Here is a 15,611-nt window from a genome sequence, read left to right on the forward strand (position 1 = left end):
TTCTATCTAATGAATTTGCAAGTTCTTCAATATTTTTATTGAAATAGGTGAAAAGATGAAAGAACATGTTTACTGTGAACATAAAGTTTATGAAGCATCATTTGGTAGAAATTTTTAAGGATGTATTTGAAGAGCTCTTGGGAAAGATGCAGGACTAGTCATTCAAGAAAATCTGTATGTGGTCATCTCCATTCCATTTAAAATGACACCAGAGAACAAGTCCCTAGTCAAAATTAGGATTAATTTCCTGGCAAGATGAGAAGTGATCGCTTACACGGTGCATAGGAGAAACTCTTAGAATAACATGTGTTTAATTGACAAAGTACTTTAAGCATAATTACTTTGCATCAAGGACTGTCTATCAGAATTTGGGACTAAATCTTCTAGGACCAAAAGAGAGCATTTCCTTTTGATCTATTTATAATTAGAAACACTTAATAAATAGTTTCTTACATAATTAATTAAATAGAATTAAAAATGAAAATGGAAAATTTTAGAACCCATAGAAGACATAATTTAGTCCCCATCCCCCTCCCCCCCCACTGCAAGGGTATAGAAGTCCTTCTTGACTTCTTCATGAGGGCAGTTAGTTTTACTAAATTGCTACATTTGTTTATATAAAATATGTTCAGGAAATTAACCTAAAGCCTCAACAGCTATATGCTTGACTTAGGATTGGCACCCATGTATTGGATGAAAGGATAGATGGAAGAAGGGATGGATGGATAGAAGGAAGGAAGGAAGGGAGGGAGGGAGGAAAGAAAAGAGGAAGGAGGGAAAGAAGGAAGGAAAAATAGAAAGGTCAGGGATAGAATCTAAAAACTGAATGGGACAACTGTGGCAGATCAGGTTACTGGGGATGATTTCAGTTCCAAGCAATTAAGGCAGTGGTTTCAACCTTGTTGTACATGAGCAGCCCCTGTGGAGTGTTTAATATAAGCATTCTGCTTAAGACCTCCCGCCACTGAGCAATTGAATCAAGATGGTGGTACATGGGGATAGGGGGCAGGACTCAAGGATGGGTACCTTTCAATAGCTTCCCATGCGGACTTGCCAGATCGCAAAGCAAAACACAGAATGCCCACTCAAAGTAATTTTTGATGTGTCCAAATACTGCATGGACACACTTACACTAAAAATTATTTGTAATTTGTTCAAATAATAACTAGGACAAATGAGTAGAACATGACATTTGTAAAATATATGACAACAACATGGGCTGGGGCTATAGCTCAGTGGCAGAGCACTTGCCTAGCATGTGTGAGGCACTAGGTTCAATTCTCAACACCACATAAAAATAAACAAATAAAATAAAGGCATCCTTTCCATCTACAGCTACAAAAATAAGAAAAATATATATATGACAACAACAAACCAGGATGTTCAGGACACCCAGCATTTGGCAACTAACAGTGGGGACACTGGTTCAGAAGCAGTAATAGATCCCTGAAAGACCAATGGGGTCAAAGTAAATGCCAAGATTCAGAGAAAATGTGTCCTCAGATAAGAAGCCTAGACAGAAGTTCAAGCTTAAGAGAGACTGACCTGTTTCCTATGACATACTATGGGCTTTAATGGTTAGAACACAGTGCAAACTAAATTTGAAGGTGAGAACAGAAGGCAAGGTACTTCTCTCTGGACCCAAACTACAGATCCAGGAGCCCTTGTGTCTTCTTTATTAAAGAATAAATTTATCCCAGAGCCTAGGGTATATAATTTCAAGAGAGTTCAGAAGTGACCTTAACTGTGATTAAGAGTTTTTTATGGTAGAGGACTGGACCTTTCATTGCAGAAGAATCAACTAGCAAGTCAGCATTGTTATCAATGACTCTTAAAAAGTATCTCTGTTGACCAGTATTTATGTCAAAACAACAGCCCAGATGAGAATGATGTCAAGATGTTAAGCCTTGGGCAAGTTAAATGTCAGTCATGACCTATAAGAGTTTCATTCTGTGAACTGAAAAATAGCAAAATGAAAATATATTTTGACATTACTGGAATAATTGAAGAAAATAAAAATTTAAGGAACCTTTCTCCCCCTGTAAAAATTCAAACATACCGGTGCAAAAATCATTACAAATAATATTGGTAATATGTATCTCATTTGAAATGCTAATAAAAAATATATAGGAATAATCTTAACAAAAATATATAAAATCTTTCTAAAATGCCTATAAATTCTCTACATAAGGAGGAATAAAAATGTTAATGAAAATGAGAAAGAGAGTTAAGAATTTTCAAAAAAATTCAAGAAGTACTTAATCACTTTACGATTCAGAAAAATGCATATTAGAACCACACAGTAGTAACATAACCAGAAAATGGCTAAAATTTAAAAGTAGACAAGATCAAGCATTGGTGAGAATGTGAGTAACTATAACCCACGTTTTGTTGGTGATTAGTTGTCATTCTTAGGCACCTACTAAATGTATACACGACCTACAGCCTGGCAATATCATTAGTAGATGTGCACCAGAAACGTGTGCAAGATGCACCAAACTCACCTTACAAGGTCATGAACCCCAAATGGAAAAAAATTCAAAATGGTTCAATAATGATGGTATATTTGCACAACAGATACAATCTAGAAACTGAAATGAGTAATTATAGCTATTCACAATCACTTGATGAATCTCACAAACATGAGCTTAAATATAAAAAGGTAAGGCATGGCCACTGAGAGGAGATAAGACAGAAACACTGTGTATCTCCTTGGAAGTTCTATGGGTCCGTTCACTTTGTGAGCAATTTTTATCATTTTACTCTTCTCTATGTTTGCTGTATTTGAATAAAATGGTTTTTTTAAATTTCAAGAATTACTAGAGGGACTAATAGAAGATTTGCATAAATTTAAATGCCCTATTCTTGTAGAGAAAATCTCAATAAGTACATCAGATCTTCTTAACTGCCTTATTCTATTCCTGCTGTTATAACAAAATAACTAGACCTTGTAACTTATAAATTATAAAAATTTGCTTTCCATAGCTTTTGGAGTCTAGGAAGTCCTAAGATCTCCAAGATGAAGGTGCCAGCAGATCTGGTGTGTGGTGAGGGCTTGCATTCTCCTTCAAAGTGGCACTTTGCTGGGTTTTCACAAGGGAAGGAGGCATAAGAGACAATCTCCCTAAGCCCTTTTATGAGGGTACTGGTCCTGCTCATGAGAGTGAAGCCCATGTGTCCTAATTATCTATGAAAGGTTCCTCTTATTACCATCACTTTGAGGTTTAAATTCCAACATAGGAATTTGGGGGGCGGGGACACTGACATTCAGACCATAGCACTAACTACTCTGTGACTATAATATAGTCCCAATCAAAATACCAACAGTGTTTTAAAATAAAGGGAAGGTGAGTGGATAATACCTAAATTCAAATAAATATGTACATATATAATATAAATATATATTTTATATATGTATGTGTACACACACACACACACACACACACATATATATATATATATATATATATATGTAAGTAGTTAAGAATGTTTTAAAAGTTAAGAACATTGATGAGTGTCAGTTCTTTTCCAACATAGGGAACATTTAACAACTTAATAGTAAAACATAAAAGTAAATGTCTAAGCAAAATTCTAAGTATATAGGATATACTATAAAATCACAGTAATAAAAACAGTTTAGGATTTGAATAGTAATAAAGATGTTGATATGATCAATTGGATAAAAGTGAGAATTTCAACTACATATGGAAATTTGGTGACATTCTAACTCATTAAAGAAAAAAATAATTATGTAATGGAGCCCATTGGAACAACTATGTATTCATCTAGGAAACTGTTGAATCTTTGTCTCATTCCCTACAACAAGATATATTTCAGACAGATCAAAGACTTAAATGGCAATAAAATTAAGGCAGTAAAAATAAATGATAAATAATCATTAAGTAAAGAAATATTTTCTAAGAGAAACATCCAAAGTCCTAAAAATACAAATTGGTATGTTGAATTGTACAAGCAAAAACTTAAATCAACATAGACAAATAGTATAAACCATGGTAAAAATTAAAAACTGAGAAGATATTTGTAGCAGATGGCAAAGGACTCTTTCTTACATAAAAAGAGCTCTTATAGACCAATAAAAAAGAGCATCAAGCCAAGAGAAAACAGAGGACAGAATAAATAATGTAAGTAGGGCTTAAATATTAAAAAAATATGAATTCATACTGACTTTTAAAAACAATCAAAACTATTTTAATGATGCAGTTCAGTAAAATGATAAACACATTTGCATTGTTGTGAACAGATCTCCAGATACACTGACTTCTAACGTATAAAATATGACTTAAAAACTATAAATTTTCACCCAGTGAATTTTTCTTGATCAAAAATTGGGTTGTATACCACACTGATGAGGGAAATAGGTTCTGTCATTCATATCTGGTGGGAATACACCATAGTCTACTATCTTTGAATACCAATTTGGTAACATCTTCCAAATTTTAAATGAATAGACTTTTTGATACAGCATTTACACTTCTAGATATTTTTCTCTGCAGGGATATGTTTGTGTATGTACACAGACTTCTAAAACATATTTGGTTCAGCATTGTTATGGAACCTAAATGTCATAAATAAACCATGTCATGTCTATTCAACAAAAGACTAAGCAAGTCCTAAAAAGAATATCAACTTTTGCATAAAGATCTGGAGTAACTTCGAAGATAGAAGGTGCTGAAATCAATATGCCACCATATGTGTGAAAGAAAAATATATTGGCAGGAAGGATCAACAATGATGTGCTTGGGTATACACAGTTTCTCTGAAAGCATTCACAGGAAAGTGTTTGGGGAATTTACCTCTTGGGACTGGACTGAAAGACAAAGGGTCAGTGGTACAGAAAGACATTTTTCACTGCAATCTTTTGAATGGTTTGAAATCTGCCACATCCATATTTTATTAAGCCAGCAGCAATAGCAAAGACCGACCAAATCGAAGTAATTCCTTTGACTGTGAATCTGGATGACTCTAACCATGTGGGCATTTTTCTGGAAGGCAAAGTAGGAATTCAACTCTAGTAGGAATTTCAATTCCACAGAGCAAAGCAGGTGGGGGCAATGCTGCTGTCCTTGCTTTGGATTCCATGCTGTATTAATGATCCTAGTAGTTTTGGCAGGAACACCCCTGGGGAAGTCACGTGTTCTTTGGGTTTTCCTGAGGTAAACTGAAACCCTTAGCCACTTCACACCACTGCTTTGTGTTCACCTATAAAATAAGAATTATAATAATGTCTGTCTAATTCACTGGTTTGCATAGTTGAATGTCATCATGTTCATGAAAATGCTTCATTAACAAATATTATCATTTATATTATTCAGGTTCCAAGACCCACTTTTCACCCCTAGTTAATTTTTTGGGGGGTGGTACTACGGATTGAATTCAGGGGTATTCAATCACTGATGCACATCCCCAGCTCTCTTTTATATTTTATTTAGAGACCAGGTCTCACTGAATTGCTTAGCACCTTGCTGTTGCTGAGGTTGGCTTTGAACCTGAAAACCTCCTGTCTCAGCCTCCCATGCTGCTAGGATTACAGGAGTGCACCACCACACCCAGCCACCCCTAGTTTAGACATATATATCAGTTACAGGTCTTCTGACAAAGTTGCCACAGAAATTCTCCCTCTGCTGGTGTAAATAAGCAGAGCTAAGTGCAGCTCATGGTTCTCTCATCCTATGTTAATTATGGCATGCATTTCAGCAGTTTTAACTTTCACAGCGAGCCGAAAGGGAAGCTATATCTCAACCTCTCCCAGAAGCACTTTTATAGCCTCTCAGAAGATAGCCGCTTCTGTATCACATCCCTTGTATTCATTCACTACTCATCTTTCCCAGAGATAGTTATCAACAGCTCTCACATTGTTTCTATTTGGAAATGTGATATTTCATGAATAGCAAAGTGCCTTAGAGGAAGAACCTATTAAATTTTAATATCGAAGAACACTGAGGTGCAACTGTCAGCTTCTCTTCTTGTAACACCCACTTCATGCAGAAACATCCTTCCAAAATACACCATCTTCCTTTTCCTTTAATTCACATGTAGAACTATCCTTCTAGATGCCAGTGTCTCTCCTAGGCTTCTGCTGGCTCAGTACAATCCATTTTCTTTGTGCCAGGGCACTGGTTGGCCATCCCCATGTCATTCTCTACCATGATTAAGTGTCCTCCAGTCACATCCCTGCCTCTCCTCCACCATGCACACATCTAAAAAATTGGTTTCAATCAGCTATTGGTCTTGCCTCTCTTGTCATTGCAAACATTTTGGGCTTTGAGGGGATTTTCCCAAAATTATACCCCAGGAAACAGGGAGTCAAATTTATCTACATCTTTACAAAATCTAAAATATGGGCATAATCTCTATATCTTTGGAACAAAGTACCTTTTATTTATTTACTTGTTTCTATTGATATATTACAATTATACATAATAGTAGGAATCATGTTATATTTATACATAAACATAATTTGACCAACCTCATTTCCTTGTACTTTCTCTTTCCCTCACCATATTCTTTTAGAGGAGACATATTGGTTAGCATGAAATGCCCTTTATCAATATTAGTTTGGATGTTTCTAGAAGTGGCATGATAGGTTAGGTAGGAGACAATTAAAAAACAATAATTCTATGAAGATGAAGCAATTCTTCCTAGAATATAAGCTCCAAATGTCACTAACAACAAGGCTTTTAAAGATGTGAAGAATCAACATAATGGTAAGTTATGTTACTCTCACAAACACTCACAAAAGAAATGAGAGTCAAGTATACTGATGCTTTTTGAACATGGATTTGTGACTAGGGATAATAAATGCCAGTAAAATTAGCAGTATACTCAAAAGGGACCATGTCTTAGAAAGCTTAGGTGGAAATGAAAATGATATATTCTTGAAAACTGTTAGATGAGTCAACAGTACCTGCATTGATAAGGATGCTAATGCTGAATGTTTTGTGTGTTTCAATATTATTTATGACACTTGAGGATAGAAATACTGTATTACAAATTCTTGCTGAAATATGCCATTTTAATATGTCTATGTAACTAAAAATATATTTTTGACATTCATTTGCATACCAGTAAGTTGACATGTTATCATTGAAAAAAACCTCTTCTGCTCACCTCTTATACTTCCCAGTGGGAAAATGGGAAACACCTTATCTGGCATCTCCTCATATCAAGCTTGTTTATCAGTCACCCAAGTCCCTCTCCATTCCCTGTATTCATACAATTAAGAGAAATGAAATTTAAAACAATGATATTACAGACAAGACTCACAGGAAATGGAGGTGGTGGCAGTCAAACTAGAACCAAGTCTCTACTTAGGCCCATGTTCAAAAGGAAGAAAGTCATTTCAATTTTAGAGAGAAATTCCAGCAATGTCCCAAGACAGGAGTAAGTACTGCAGAAGTAGAAAGAAGTGAAGACAGTAAATTGAGAGGCTCTGTAAAATACTGGGAAGAGACAAAAAAAAAAAAAAAAGAAAAGAAAAGAAAAACAGGAGACTATTTTATTTCCAAAAACAACTATATTCTATTTCTCTACTACAAAAAAGTACATATTATGGTGAAAATGTGCCTTGGTTTTCTTTATTTTATGGACTAATTCTTTCATGACTTCATAAAGTATTGTCAGGGTGCCTACCATGCAATTGTACCCTTAGCAGTGGGAGAGACATATGTCAGTATCCTCATCTCCTGAATAGTCTTGAATCCATGTGGGTCATGTGATCCATGAGGGGCTAATTAGAATCTTTCTGGAGAAAGTCTTTCTCCTGGGGTTAAGAGAGGAATAGCAAAGTCCAGAATTGCCATTAGGCATATTCCCGATCACTTGGAGAAAGCTCATCTTTAGTGGGAGAGAATGAGGCCAAAGCTCAGAGAAACACTATCAAGAAATCTATTGCAGGAGAACATCCTTCTTTGAGTCCCTTGTTCCAAATCTTCCTGAAAGAGTTCCTGGACATTCAGTCATAAGGGCTGCTAAATTTCCCTTTTTTTTTTTTCAAACCAACCAACCAACTTACCAGTATATTGAGGATAACATCGACAATCAAAATGAAGAAAACAGAAATTGATACAGTCATTGGGGGAGGGGGTCACATAAACACATATGTACACACTTGCATGTAGAAACACACAGTTTAAAGGCTTTTTTACTAATAATATATTTAAAATATACTGTCATAGGAGATTTTCTCGCTAATGTCAACTCTAATATTAACCACTTGTGTGAAAGTAAGCCATCTCTTTAAATCACTGGTTATCAGTGTTTATATCTGAGTGGTTTGGGATTAGATCATTAACACCCAATAAGGTTGGATAGATAAAGTGAGACCAGTGGATGAAAGATTTTTAAATGCCCACGTGAAGACATTTGGGTGGTAGTGAACTGCGGTGCCGAAGCCAAAGAATCTTCACAACTCCATTTTTATTTCTACATTCTTTGATTTTTGTTTTCCTCTTACGGTACTAGTTGAAATTTTAAGACAGTTCCTCAAATACAATTTATTTTCTTCCTAGTTTCCTGTCCTTTCCTGGAAATAAGATTGCATTTTTCTTATTATATAAAATCAGCCCTGCTATAGTTAAGCTATACTTGTAGTTTTGACCTATAAGAGTGATTTTGAGAGCTCAATCCTCCTGCTTTCCTACGTCCATGTCTTATTGAAGACCCTCTCCTTAATCCTGGTATAATTGATAGTATCTCACCAGCCAGGGCAGCCTTCCTCACCTCTCATCTAATAATAGCCTATATATGGATTTCCTTCCAAACATTTCTAAATTTGATTCCCCTTTGAGCCAGGGAGCAATCCCAGAGTGGAGGAAGAGCAGGATACAGACCCTCATCCCTGCTGGGGGTTCTAGAAACCTGAGAAGGGATTCTCTCAAGAAGAGGCTTTTCAAAATAAAAGACCTTCCCATGGGGGAGAAAAGGAAAACACATTTATCTGGAATATGGCATTTGCTCCTTCTTATAGTAAATTCCTTTAGGGACACGATTGCTCCCAGCTCTTCCTGGAATTGGTGTAACACTGTAATATACAATATACAACCCGGAAGAGCAGCCGCAGGAGCCTGAGTCCACAAAGAGACAAGGCCTCACATCCCTTTGTGTGGCATGGTTTCACTTTGTCACAGGGCCACATTTTCCAACAAAAGTGGTTTCATGTGAGTTAACCTTTAAAGTCCCACACTCTTCAACAATATCCGGCCATTACTCTTTGTTCAGTGGCTTTGAAACATGGTATCTTAGCACTTGAATCCTGTTTACCCATGAAATCCACAGGTATAGGGGATTATGATGGCAGTTGGGGGTGGGGGTGGGGGGATTCCCTGGGTTTTAGTCTGGTCTCCAGGGCATCACCATCTCCAAGATATGAGGTGCTCCTGAACATTGTCATTCCCACTTAGGGAGAGTGAGGGGGGAAAACAGTATTTGAGACCCTCTAAGTCTCAATAGGCAATGCTTATCATTTGTCTTCATTATCTTATTTAATCATCATAACTGCCCATCTCTGGATATTATTATAACCTGTTTTACAAATAAACTATATCTCTGACAGGTAACTTTCTTTTTGAATGTTACCTTGTCACATGAAAGGGTTGGAATTGAAGCCTTTCCCAGATTACACCCGATTCAACCAGAGCCTTTAATTCAGAGACATTTCTAGAGGAGAAAGGAGAACAGAGACTAGGATCATTATTTTCTTCTGAGTGGGTCTGTCACAGTTGATGATCCCCAGTTGGTTCTTAACTAATTGTGGACACTATTTTTCTACATATCTTTTATGAAGGACAGGACAAATTTGAGGTGGGGTGGAATTTGGTGCCATATTTGAACTTCCGGGTGGTCATCAATTTTTCTGACCTGAGAACTTTTACCTCTAAGTTTCTTAATGCTACTTGTCTGTGATAAACAGCTCTTGTGGAGGAAAAAATATTGCAATTTTATAAAAATGTGATATGAATAGCAAAGAGAGAAAGGAAGGTGGAGAGCAGCCATGTCTTTCTCTGGAGATTGTCAATTACTTACAGTCCAAAGATAGGCTTGGCTGTTAGCTCTGTAGGGTGAGTGGCCACTTCAGGATGCCAGGTGGAGGTATGTCTAGTAAAGAGTCATTCTTCAGTAGAAAAGTAAGCAAACGTTTTTTGCTAATTACTGCTACCATCTCCACTGCGGCCGCCTACCATACACCACATGTGTGCGCGTGTGTAAACACACAAAATAAAAATAAGACAAAAGTATGATTTTTACCTTTGGAATTCACAGGATACCATGACTAACCTACCCTGTGTTGCAGTCAATATAGCACATAACTAGGAAAGAGTCCTACTTTTTAGCCTTTAAGAGATAATGGGTAGGTTATCTAATAGAAGTTGGTAGAATGTTCCCTGCTGTTCAGTTCCTAGGATGATACAGGGACTCTTAATTCCCTACTACTTTCCTATCCCCTCTTATAGCTCAGAAAATCTATAATGGGAATAGCCAACTGTGTTTGTTATCTTTGTTACTGGTAATAATATCTGAGATAAATCAACTTAGAGAAAAAAGCTTTATTTTGACTCATGTTTTTGAAGGTTTCAGTCCATGGTCAATTGACCCAATTGATTCTGGGCCTGTAGCATAGCAACACATCCAGGAAAAAGTAGGTGGCAGACCAAAAATAACTTTTTAAGAATGGGATGACAAAGAGAAGAAAAGGAAAGGAAAGAGGCCCTAATACTCCCTGGACACCCTGGACCAATAGACTTCCCATTAGGCTCTCTCTCTTAAAGGATCCACAACCTCCCAATAGTACCACAGCCTGGGGATGAAGCATTTAGTGCATGTGCCTTTGGGGGACACTTAACCAAACCATAGCACCAACCCCACCTGGTTCTACTACTTGAAGTGAAACTCCTGCCTCATGGCCAGAATTCTGCACTGGGGTAATACAGATGCCCACCCTATGATGCCTTCTTGTCTTTCAAATTTCTCTCCCTGTCCTTGTCTTTGCCCCTGGAGATCTGGGCTTTTTAAGAGCTAGGTTACAGACAAAGACAAGTATCAACAGCTAGAGCTGACCAATGAGCACATGGCCAGGGGCAGCCTCTAGATCCAATAGCCCTTAGAAGATGATTGCACAAAGAGACTGGTTGGACTTTCAGGGCTTTGTGTCAACTCTCAAGTAAAACAGCAGTCTAAACTTTTGTTCTGGCTGGTACAGGTCTGGAGCTAAGAGCCTTTTAACAGCTGGGCCCTTGGCTGTGGGCTGATGATCATAATAATCCTATTGTACAAAACAAGGTAAGAGCCAGATCTCAACAACTGAGATAATTGCAACAGCTGTGGCCAAGGCTGGCTTTAAATAGTTATCACCAAATTAGTATAAAACATCCTGTGAGTCATTCTACAAGTACTTTACATTTCACATTTTGTATTATTGCTCTTAATCCTCATAATAACTCCATGAAGCAGGTATTCTCATCACACGTACGCACACGTGTGTGTGTGTGTGAATGTGAGTGTGTGTGTGTGTGTTTCTGGGTTGGTTGGTTTTTTTTTTTTGGTTCTTTTTAGTTACATAATATTAGGATTCATTTTGACATAATTGTAAAAACATGGGACGTAATTCGTTCTAATTCAGTCCCCAGTACTTCCCCTTTTCTTCCCCTTCTCCCCCTGTTCCCCTTCCTTCTACTCTACTGACTTTTCTGCTATCTACTTGTAGTTTTTCTAATCAGTGTCTTGTGGATGTCCATGATGGTGTATATGCACTCAGAAAAGTTAGGTCACATTTGTTCCACTATCATTCCCTATCCCAACCCTCCTCTCTTCCCTTCATTCCCCTTTGTCTACTCCACTGATCTTTCTTCTATTCCTTTTTTTAATACCTCCCCCCTTATTTTTGGATTAGCTTACGCATATCAGAGAAAACATTCTGCAGCAGTCTGGCTGGGCACAAATCACGGAGCCGCCACAAAGCACTTGTATGTTCAAACAGGAAACTTTATTGCCCGAACTCCACCAGCACTCCTTGCACACTCCCCAGGAACTCTCCCAAACGCCACCCACACGGCCCTCTCAGGCACACCACAACAACCGGAACTCCCTCCACCGGAACTTCACCAACCAACGCGAACTCCCCAGGAATCCCCTCGAGAACTCCAAAGTAGCGGGCGCCCGAGGCAGACAGCAGGGGTCTATATATAATTGAATACACAACCTGTTTCAATCCAGCATCATCTTAATGGCTCGCCTCTCAACCATTACTTCTGGCAAAATGCCAGGGGCCATTCCGACTCGGCTGTGGCTCTCAACATTCCCCCCTTCTGTTTAATTAAACAACAAGCATGTGGCTAGGGGACCGTGCCTGTCTTAGGTTGTCCAATACTACATATGGTCCTTACCCGTCATTGCATGAGCTGACCTCAAGGCGTCAGCCTCCTGTCTTAGGTTGGTACCATTGCAATTGGATCTTACCTGTCATTGACTACCCGTCCAGCATACAGCCATACTTGTGGATAGGCCTTTGCACCAGTGGGGGGGTGAGGTTCTTTGCCTCACCTCTGTTGGCCCCCAAATTTGGCCTTGGTGCCAGTGGGGGGGGGAATTCTTTGCCTCACCTCTGTTGGCCCCCAAATTCAAATTTGGGGGCCAACAGAGGTGAGGCAATGAAGTAATGGTTGTGAATGAATGGCAGAAGTAATGGTTGAGAGGCGAGCCATTACTTCTGGCAAAATGCCAGGGGCCATTCCGACTCGGCTGTGGCTCTCAACAACATTCAACCTCTTTGACTTTTGGGGATGGGCTTATTTTACTTAGTATTCATAGTTTCCAGAGCCATCCATTTACTGGCATTAAAGGTCATTCTTCTTTATGGCTGAGGAATACTATATTGTGAATATGTGCCACATTTTCTGCATCCATTTATCTGTTGAAGAGCACCCAGATTGGCTCCATAGGTTGGCTATTGTGAATTGAGCTGCTATAAACATTGATGTGGCTGCATCACTGTAGTATGCTGACTTTAAGTCCTTTGGGCATAAACCAAGGAGTGGGAAAGGTGGCTCAAATGGTGATTCCATTCCTAGTTTTTCAAGGAATCTCCACACTGCTTTTCAGAGGGGTTGCACTAATTAGCAGTCCCACCAACAACATATTAGTGTACCTTTTCCCAACATCCTCACCAACATTTATTGTTGTGTTCTTGATAATTGCCATTCTAATTGGAGTTAGATGAAATCTCAAAATAATTTTAATGTGCATTTCTCTAATTGCTAGAGGTGTTGAACATTTTTTCATATATTTTTGAGAATTTGTATTTCTTCTTTTGAAAAATGTCTGTTTAGTTTTTTTTTGTGGTTGTTGTTGTTGTCTGTCTATTAATTCAGGGTGGAGTGGTATTAAGTTTTTTGAGTTCTTTTTTATTTTGGATATTAATCCCCTGCGAAGCAGGTGGTAAAGACCTTCTCCAATTCTGTAGGCACTTTCTTTATGCTTGTTTTCCTTTGTCATACAGAAGCTTTAAAATTTCATTCCATCCCACATATTGATTTTTTTTATTTTTCTTCTTATATGCTTTAGGAGTCTTGTTAAGGAAGTCAGTTCCTGTGCCGACATATTGGAGTGCTGGGCTTACAGTTTCTTCTAGCAGTTGCAGTATTTATGGTCTAATTCTTAGGTCTTTGATACATTAGGTTGAGTTTTGTGCAGAGTGAGAAATAGGAGTTGAGTTTCATTCTTCTACAGGTGGATTTCGAGTTTTCCCAGAACCTTTTGTTAAAAAGGCTAACATTTGTGCTCCATAAACTTTTGGCATCTTTGTCTAATATGATATAACAGTATTTATGTGGGTTTGTCTTCATTCTTGTTTTGATGCCAGTATTATTCAGTTATTTTTGCTTGTTTTTTTATTATAGCTCTGTAGTATAATTTGAGGTCCAGTATTATGATGCCTTCTGTTTCACTTTTCTCACTAAGGATTTCTTTGCCTATTACGGATCTCTTATTTTTCCAAATGATTGCAGCACTACCTTTTCTAGTTCTGGGAAGAATGCCATTGGTAATTTGATGGGGATTGCCTTGAATCTGTATAGTGCTTTTGGTAGTATGGCCATTTTGACATTATTAATTCTGCCTGTCCAAGAATATAGGAGGTCTTCCCAGCTTCTAAGGCCTTCTTCAATTTATTTCTTTAGTATTTTATAGCTTTTATTGTAGACGTCTTTTGCCTCTTTTTGTTAGATTGATTCCCAAGTTTGTTTGTTTGTTGAGGCTATCATGAACAAGATAGTTTCCATAATTTCTTTTTCAGCAGATTCATCATTGGAGTATAGGAATGTAATTCACTTATGATTGTTGATCTTGTATCCTGCTACTTTGTTGAATTCATTTATAAGCTCTAGAAATTATCTGTAGAGTTTTTTGAGTCTTCTAAATATAGGATCATGTTGTCAGCAAACAGATAATTTGAGCTCTTCTCTTCCTATTTGTATCCCCTTATTTTCCTTCTCTTGCCTGATTGCTCTGGCTAGAGTTTCAAGGACTATGTTGAATAGCAGTGGTGATCCTTGTCTTGTTCCTGTTTTTAGAGGAAATGCTTTCAGTTTTTCTCCATTCAGTATAAAGTTGGCCTTGAGTTTGTCATATATTGTCTTTACAATGTTAAGTTCTTTCTATCTCCAGTTTTTCCAAAGTTTTATTTTTTTTTATTTTTTATTGTTGGCTGTTCAAAACATTACATAGTTCTTGATATATCATATTTCACACTTTGATTCAAGTGGGTTATGAGCTCCCATTTTTACCCCATATACAGATTGCAGAATCACATCAGTTACACATCCATTGATTTACATATTGCCATACTAGTGTCTGTTGTGTTCTGCTGCCTTTCCTATCCTCTACTATCCCCCCTCCCCTCCCCTCCCCTCTTCTCTCTCTGCCCCCTCTACTGACATTCATTTGTCCCCCTTGTATTATTTTTCCCTTTCCCATCACTTCCTCTTGTATGTACTTTTGTATAACTCTGAGGGTCTCCTTCCATTTCCATGCAATTTCCCTTCTCTCTCCCTTTCCCTCCCACCTCTCATCTCTGTTTAATGTTGATCTTCTTCTCATGCTCTTCGACCCTACTCTGTTCTTAGTTACTCTCCTTATATCAAAGAAGACATTTGGCATTTGTTTTTTAGGGATTGGCTAGCTTCACTTAGCATAATCTGCTCTAATGCCATCCATTTCCCTGTAAATTCTATGATTTTGTCATTTTTTAATGCAGAGTAATACTCCATTGTGTATAAATGCCACATTTTTTTTATCCATTCGTCTATTGAAGGGCATCTAGGTTGGTTCCACAGTCTTGCTATTGTGAATTGTGCTGCTATGAACATCGATGTAGCAGTGTCCCTGTAGCATGCTCTTTTTAGGTCTTTAGGGAATAGACCGAGAAGGGGAATAGCTGGGTCAAATGGTGGCTCCATTCCCAGCTTTCCAAGAAATCTCCATACTGCTTTCCAAATTGGCTGCACCAATTTGCAGTCCCACCAGCAATGTACAAGTGTACCCTTTTCCCCACATCCTCGCCAGCACTTGTTGTTGTTTGACTTCATAATGGCTGCCAATCT

Source organism: Marmota marmota, unplaced genomic scaffold, assembly GCF_001458135.2.
Source record: "Marmota marmota marmota unplaced genomic scaffold, marMar, whole genome shotgun sequence".
Lineage (NCBI taxonomy): Eukaryota > Metazoa > Chordata > Mammalia > Rodentia > Sciuridae > Marmota > Marmota marmota.